This window comes from Rhinopithecus roxellana, chromosome 7, assembly GCF_007565055.1.
Source record: "Rhinopithecus roxellana isolate Shanxi Qingling chromosome 7, ASM756505v1, whole genome shotgun sequence".
Taxonomy (NCBI): domain Eukaryota; kingdom Metazoa; phylum Chordata; class Mammalia; order Primates; family Cercopithecidae; genus Rhinopithecus; species Rhinopithecus roxellana.
The window spans coordinates 104536034-104544682 of record NC_044555.1 but is presented as its reverse complement, the minus strand read 5'-3'; the positions used below and the strand labels follow the sequence as shown (position 1 = coordinate 104544682).

The following is an 8649-nucleotide window of genomic DNA, read 5'->3' as shown; positions in this document are numbered from 1 at the left end:
GTTGAAGGGAAGGCCTGGTGGGAGGTGTTTGGGTCATGAGGGCAGATCCTTCATGTACTGGTGCTGCTCTCGTCATAGTGAGTGAGTTCTCATGAGACATGGTTGTTGAAAAGTGTGTAGCACCTCCTCCAAACAACTCTCCCTCTCTCTTGCTTTGGCTCCCGCCACGTGGAACGCCTGCTACCCTTTCGCCTTCTGCCATGATTGAAAGCTTCCTGAGGCCACCCAAGAAGCAGATGCTGCTGTGCTTCCTCTACAGCCTGCAGAACCACGAGCCAATTAAACTTCTTTATGAATTACCCAGTCTCAGGTATTTCTTTTTAGCAATGCAAAAATGGACTAACACAGACATCCTGGAACTTCAGTTGGTCATCATTAATGGAATTCCCTTTTTATCTCTCTTTCTCTTTCTTTCTCACATTGAATCAATTGCTTTTTATATACTACTTTATTGTTTTTTTCTAGTTTAGGTAGAGTATGTTCTCCAATAGCTTTCTAGGAAAGGCTGTATGAGAGATAAAATACTTGAAGCTTTTAGTGTGTAAAAATATATCTCAATTGATAATTGGATTGCATATGGCATTTCAGATTGAAATCATTAGTCTCAATATCTTGAGCATTGCCTTCTAGCTTCTAGTGCTATTATTGAGACGTGAGAAGCTATTCTAATTCTTTAGTCTTTGCATGTGCGTGTAACCTATTTATTTTTCTCTTCGGAATCTTCTCTTTGTCTCCAGAGTCCTAAATTTTATAATCATTTGCCTGGGTGTGGGGCTTTTTTTAGCTTTCTTTTGTTGTTGTACTAGACAATTAATAGGTCCTTTCAATCAATGTATTGACAGCCTTCTATTCTAGGAAATATTTTTGGATTTTTATTTGATGATTTCCTAATATTTATTCTAATCTATTCTCTTTATTAGTTAAATCGAGACATTGCAGTAGTGAAATATACCTCACCCTCAGTGCAAATATCTTTCAGGGGCCTATTACAAATAATTTCAGAGAGTGAACAGTGTCTGATACATATTTAAAAAGTATATCAAAGTGTGTTGAATAAATGGCAATTCTGATTACCTAACAGAAAGTATTAAAATGCAATCTTTGCTTATAGTTAATGTTTTCTTCATATGATTTTTCTTTTTACCATGGAACCATCCGTTTCGAAGGAGATGTGACTGGCATACTCTGATAATGTTATTTTATTCTCCCCTCACGAAGTCCCATTCCACCCTACAGCTATTTACTGGAAATTCTTTCTAACATTTAGATTTTCAGGGGTTACTTTTTCACTCATTTGGCTTTTAGGTACTACTATATTCAATGATGATCTCTAGAGGGCCATAACGTTCTGGAGGGCATCCAATTAGTGCCTCTGAAAACAGTCTTAAAAGCTGAGTTTGGATGGCACTATAACTGATTACTCTGTCACCTAGAGCTATCTGCCCAGGAAAGGTGATCCATATCTAAGCAGGGCATGAAGGTGAGAGCAACTATAATCCCCAAAAAGTTAGCTTACTTTTCAGGTTTCTTTTGCTTTAACCTAAAAAAGCTTAGTACCACCAAATAACGTTTAAGAAATTCAGAAACTGGATGACTTGCAGTAGAGCTTTATGAAAATTTCTGAGAGAATGTAAAAGCTAATTACTACTCATATCCAGCTGCCTGATACGCTCTCAACATAAGTGGAATTGGCAACTGCCTATCAAGAATTTTGTGAGTGTCAGAACACTCCCCTTACAAACAAGTACTAAACTCCTTTACATCTACATCTACAGCAGGACAATTCTTACCATGAGAGTACTTTTGGCTTTAACATGTAAATCCTGAACTGAATAATTCAGGGGTGGCATTAACTGCCTATCCTCTTCTGTGGTAGGCTATTTATTTAGAAGCTCTACTTATTAAGCTCTACCTATTATTGGAGAAGCTCTACTCTATAACTTTGTGGGAGAATCAAAGGACGGATTCTCTTTAGTCACTAGTAACCACCCCCCTTCCCTCCCCCAAACACACACTTTTAGATATACAAGATTCTCAGGTGATTTCTAAGAATCAGGGAAATAATACCTTTTACATGGCTCTGTACTCTCCAGAAATGACTAAAAAATACTAATCTACAGATTCTTGAATGCAGTGACACCTAAGTATGGTACACAAATTATATATAAAAATAAATCTACACTAGAACAAATCACAGTGAAACTGCAGAACATTAGAGGCAAAGAGATTTTATGAACAGTCACAGGTAAAATAATAGTTGACTTCTCAAGAGCTACAATGGAAGTTGAAGACAGTAGAATCATAGTTTTCAAAGAGCTGAATGGAAATAACTGCCAACCTAGAATTCCATACCCATTGACATATGCCCATTTTCTGATGATTAGTTTGAAATAGTGACATTTGGCCGGGCGCGGTGGCTCAAGCCTGTAATCCCAGCACTTTGGGAGGCCGAGACGGGCGGATCACAAGGTCAGGAGATCGAGACCATCTTGGCTAACACGGTGAAACCCTGTCTCTACTAAAAATACAAAAAAAAAAAAAAAAAAAAAAAAAAAAACTAGCCGGGCGAGGTGGTGGGCGCCTGTAGTCCCAGCTACTCCGGAGGCTGAGGCAGGAGAATGGCGTGAACCCGGGAGGCGGAGCTTGCGGTGAGCTGAGATCCGGCCACTGCACTCCAGCCCGGGAGACAGAGCAAGACTCCGTCTCAAAAAGAAAAAAAAAAAAAAAAAAAAAAAAAAAAAAAAAGAAATAGTGACATTTTCAGATAACCAGTAGACCCTCACTAAAGGAAATTCTAATTTTCAGATAACCAGTAGACCCTCACTAAAGGAAATTCTAAAGGATGGAGTTTAGGCTATAGGAAAGTGATCCAGGTACAATAATAATCACATAAGAAATTGTGAAGACTATATTTTCAAGGTTCATTTCTGTAGTTCACTACTGGAGAAGTTTCTCTGAACGTGTGAAGCACCAGGAAACATGAGGAAGAAGCACAGCATTCTCTCCTAAATGTGAAGTCAGCTGTTGGTGTTGCTTTGCTGTAACTGCTATTTGCCACTGATGATTATTTTCCTCTTCTTCCCAAAGAGTAAGAGGGAGAGGATGCAGTCTGTGTGGTTCCCATTAAAAAGAAAGAAGAAAGAAAAGAAAGAAAGAAAAAAATAACAAAGGGATAACAAAGAGGAATACTTTGTGAAAATGTGATGCTGAGTTAAAAAGTTATCTCTAAAGTCTTTGTAAAATGCAAACTTGCTATAAAAAAGGGGTGACAAATGACTTCATTAACATTTTCTGATATAGTGTGTGTTCTAATGTAGAAAGTGTGTTCTTGGCCGGGCGCAGTGACTCACGCCTGTAATCCCAGCATGTTGGGAGGCTGAGACAGGTGGATCACCTGAGGTCGGGAGTTTGAGACCAACCTGGCCAACTTGGCAAAACCCGTCTCTACTAAAAATACAAAAAATTAGCTGGGCATAGTGGTTGGCACCTGTAATCCCAGCTACTCGGGAGGCTGAGGCAGGAGAATCACTTGAACTGGGGAGGCAGAGGTTGCAGTGAGCCAAGATCCTGCCAGTGCACTCCAGACTGGGCAACAAGAGTGAAACTCTGTCTCAAACAAACAAATCGAAAAGGTGTTCTCTGTAAGATTAGTGCTCCAAGTGCCTTGAAAATAAGGTTCAAATAAGTGTGGGAAATGTGGTGTTAAACAAAGGGAAACCAGATTCTTAACTATTGGACTTCTTAGCACCTTTAAGTATGCTAATGTACATTTTGAGTTTCCAAGAGAGTGATAGAGTACACATTTCCCAATTTTATTTAACCGCAGATTTTATGTTTCTCAGAACAATTTAATAGATTGGCATTCCTATAGATCACATTTAAAACCCCTCTGTCCCTAGCATGGTCCCTGAGATTCATCAACTTAGATGATATTCCTGGAACACGGAGGCATGGGATAGGTAAATCCTTACAGAAACATGAGAAAACAACAAGATTAAGAGTATGAAGTGACTCATGGGATGGAAGACTCAGATTGGGGAGCTCCCTTGTGAGAATGAGAATTGCAAAAGCACAAGGGGTAAAATGGCAAAGGGAAACATCATGTGCCCTTGTGCTGATGCTTCTATTGCTCAACTGCATGGGTCATCCATGAGTATTTGCAATCTTTTGGCAGTATAAATGAAAATGGTTTAGATGGGAAATAAACAGAGGCCTCAAAAACATGCAACTGGGACTATTTCTGATTTATCTGATTAGGAAGCAGTGTCCACTGACCATTTTTAGAATCATATCTGAAATTTCATCTCAATGGTTAACTTTTTGCCTTATTACTAGATACAAAATAACAAAATCAGGTGTGTTTCCATTATACAAGATTAATATGACTTTATATACAGTGACCAAATATTTGCTACATAAAATAATCTTCATCAGGCCGGGTACAGTGGCTCATGCCTGTAATCCCAGCACTTTGGGAGGCCAAGGCGGGCGGATCATCTGAGGTCAGGAGTTTGAGACCAGCCTGACCAACATGGAGAAACCCTATCTCTACTAAATACAAGAAAAGTAACCAGGCATGGTGGCGCATGCCTGCAATCCCAGCTACTTGAGAGGCTGAGGCAGGAGAATCGCTTGAACACGGGAGGTGGAGGCTGCAGTGAGCCGAGATTGCACCATTGCACTCCAGCCTGGGCAACAAGAGCAAAACTCCATCTCAAAAAATAATTAATTAATTAATTAATTAAAAATCTTCATCAGATACCTATAGATTATTTCTCACTCGTCAGCAACATTCATGTCTATATTAGCACTGAAAGCAGTGATATATTCCCAAGCAATAAATATTTATCCAAGTAAGTTTAGAATTAAAAAATTAAGTTAATAGATTAGAACCAAAATTTTGAAATCTCATTAAAACAAATTTAAAAAAAAGTTTTATGGAAGGGAATAAGAATTGTGCATACAACTCAATGTAAATACATCTAGTGTATTTTTAATTTTTTAATTCATATATTTTCAAATGACTCATACAGAATATATACATCATCTTCACAAAACACTAAGTAAAAGGCAATCCAATTAATAGTTAGAATGTTTAATAGATATTTCATAAAAGAGAATATTCAAATAACAGATTTCTCTAATGAATTAACTTTAAAAGTTTGACCTCTTTGATTGTTCTTTCCTTTTAATTTTCAATTTTCAAATTAAAAAATTTTAAGAACACTTAGCATGAGATTTACCCTTTTATCAGATTTTAAACTATATAATTCAGTATGGTCATCTGTAGTCAGTGTTTTACAGTGGCTCTTCAGAACTTACTCATTTCGCATAACAAATTTTATACCCATCAGCAACTCCGTTTTTCCCTCTCTTCCTAACCCCTGGAAACCACAATTCTATTCTTCGTTCCCATTAGTTTGACTATTTTTGATATCTCATGTAAATGAAATCATGCAGTATTTTCCCTTCTGTGACTGGTTTATTTTGCTTAGCATAGTGTCTTCCAGGTTCATTCATATTGTCACATATGGCAGAATTTCTTTCTTTTTTAAGGCTGAATAATATTCCCTTGTATATATACATATAAAATTCCATTCATTTGTAAATGGGCATTTAGGTCTTCATTTATTTTGGCTTTTGCAAATAGTGCTACAATTGGAGTGCTAATATCTCTAAGATTAGGATTCACATTTTTTGGATAAATACCCAGAAGTGGGATTGCTGGATCATATGGTAATTCTATTTCTAATTTTTTGAGGAAACTCCATGTTGATTTTCACAATGGCTGCACCATTTTGCATTCCTGCCAACAGTACATAAGGGTTCCAATTTCTCCACAGCCAGCCAACACTTACTGCCTTTAAAAAACATACAGATTGAGTATCCCTAATCCAAATATCTGAAATCTGAAATGCTCCAAAATCTGAATCTTTTTGAGCACTGACATGATACCATGAGTGGAAAATTCCACACCTGAGTTTACGTGGTAGGTTGCAGTCAAAACTTCATTTTATGCACAAAACTATTTAAAATATTGTATAAAATTACTTTCAGGCTATGGTATAAAGTGTATAAGGTGTAAATGAAACATAAGTGAATTTTCTGTTTAGACTTACATCGCATATCCAACATATATCATTATGTATATGTAAATATTCCAAAATCTGAAACGTCAGAAACACTTCTGGCCTCAAGCATTTTGGTAAGGGATAGTCAGGAAGTGTTGAGTGATACCTTATTGTTGTGATTTCATTTCCCTGATGATTAGTGACACTGAATCTGTCTTCACATACTTGTTGACTCATCATATCTTCTTCAAAGAAATGTCCATTCAAGTCCTTAGCTCATTTTAAAATCAAGTTATTAGAGTTTTGTGGGGTTTTCTGTTGTTGTTGCTATCAAGTCATAGGAGTTTCTTATATATTTTGGAGATTAGCCCCTTATCAGATGTATGGTTTGCAAATATTTCTCTCTTTCCGTAGGTTGTCTTTTTACTCTGTTTCCTTCACTGCGCAGAAGCGTTTTTAGTTTGATGTAGCCCACTTGTCCATTTTTACTTTTGTTGCCTGAGCTTTTGATGTCATTTCCATGAAATCACTGGATATACTGATGTCATAAAGCTTTTCCCTTATATTTTCTTCTATGGGTTTTACAACTTTCAGGTCTTATAGTTAAGTCTTCAATCAATTTTTAGTTGATTGTCATTATTCTGTGCACTTTATTAAAAAATATTTTGGCTTTAGAGTTCTTACGTATTAAATTACAAGCCCTGGACTAAATAATCTCTAAGCACCCTTCCAGCTCTACTCTTCTGTGATTCATAATTTTACAAAAAAATGTGGAATTCTCACTTCTCCTTACTCCACAGTACAGTCACTCTATAAGCATTGTTTCTGGCAGGCTGTTCAATTGAAAGAACTAAATTACTAGCAGACAGACCATGTCGCCTGGGAATTTTTTCTTACTATCTTACCACAGAAACTCAATTAATCTTAGGACTCTTGCTTTTGACTTTTCCCAAGAAACTTTTAAATCTGCCATTCTGTCAACTAACATTTATTGGATCCCTATTATATGTGTGGACGCAGGGTTAGGCGTGTGGGATGGAAAGATGAATACAACACATTGACGGTTTTAAAGGCAATCACAGTATAGTGGGGGAGAGTGAGATATATGCTATATGGGCAATACCACGAAAGAGATATGTGCAGGATATTATGGGCATAAGAGAAAAGAGGATATAACTCAACTTGAAAGGGGTGATAGTGGAAGGTTTCCAAGTAGAGATTTTACCTTATATTGTTCTTCAAGCTGAGATGTGTACTTGTGGGAGAATGTTAGGCAGAGCATGCCAAACAATGAGAACAGTATGAGCAGACGAGCAGAAGTGAGAAATAGCATTATGGAAAAGGTAGTTCAATCATTGTTGTCTGCCCTGTACCCTTGTTTCTTTTTTGTTTTCTTTGTCTTTTAAAATGTTTTTTTGAGGCAGGGTCTCACTCTGTCACCCAGGCTGGAGTGCAATCGCATCATCCAGGCTCACTGCAACCTCTGCCTCCTGGGCTTAAGCAATCCTCCTGCCTCAGCCTCCCGAGTAGCTGCAACTATAGGTGCAGGCCACTGCACCCAGCTAAGTTTTGTATTTGTTTTGTAGAGACTGGGTTTTGCCATGTTGCCCAAGCTAGTCTCAAACTCCTGAGCTCAGGTGATCCAGCCACTTCGGCTTCCCAAAGTGCTGAGATTACAGGCATGAGCCACCGCCCCAGCCCTCTTTCTTGTTTTAGCAGTGTATTTTTCCCTCACTCCAACTATGTGGTAGAACTGTTAAGTATATTACACAGCCCAGTTAACTATAGGCGTGGGTATATGATCCAGACTAAGCCAATCATTATATAGCATTCTCCTGGCTGGAGCAGTTCATCCAAGGGATGGCATATGACCCAAGCCAGATCAATCAGATTCTTTTCCTAGGGTTTTATTATGCTAAAGTAGCAACTGAAAAACAGTGTCACAAAGTTTAGGACCATATACTCTGGAGTGAAACTTCCTGGATATAATTTCCACTACTTAATAGCTGTGTAAGCTTAGATAAGCTATTACACTTTTCTGTACCTTAGTTTTCTTATTTGCAAAATAGGGAGATCACAATAATACCTACATCATAGTTCTGTTGTTAGGATGAATGTGTTAATACATGGAAGGACTTAAAATATTTCCTGTCACATAGTAAATACTTATTAAATGTTGTTGGCATTGTTGTTGTATTATATATGCTACTGTCATATTTCTTATACACTAGTGAATATTAGGGATTCCTACACTGGAATGATATAAGATTTGAATCACCCCTAGAGCAAGGTTTCTCAACATTGGAACTCTTAATATTCAGGTCAACATAATTCTTTGTTGCAGGCAGTTGTCCCAAACATTGTAGGATATTTAGCAACATTCCTAGTCTCTATCCATTAGATGCCAGTAGCATCATCCCAATTATGACAACTGAAAATATCTCCAGACATGTTCAGATGTTTTCTGGGAGTCAAAATTGCTTTTGGTTGAGAACCACTGTGGCCATTTTACCTTCCAACTGGAGAGAGATCGTTTACTCTAGGAAAGAATGAAGTCCATGTGTAAAGAACAACTGAG

At 37.6% G+C, this 8649-nt stretch overlaps 1 non-coding gene across 1 annotated transcript; it reads left to right on the top strand.

Moving 5' to 3' along the window:
* Positions 1-2902: 2902 nt before the first annotated feature.
* On the top strand, positions 2903-3118 carry LOC115898948. Its single transcript, XR_004058590.1, has one exon. It is a non-coding gene; the product is annotated as a small nucleolar RNA U3 (small nucleolar RNA).
* The last annotated feature ends 5531 nt before the right edge of the window (positions 3119-8649 follow it).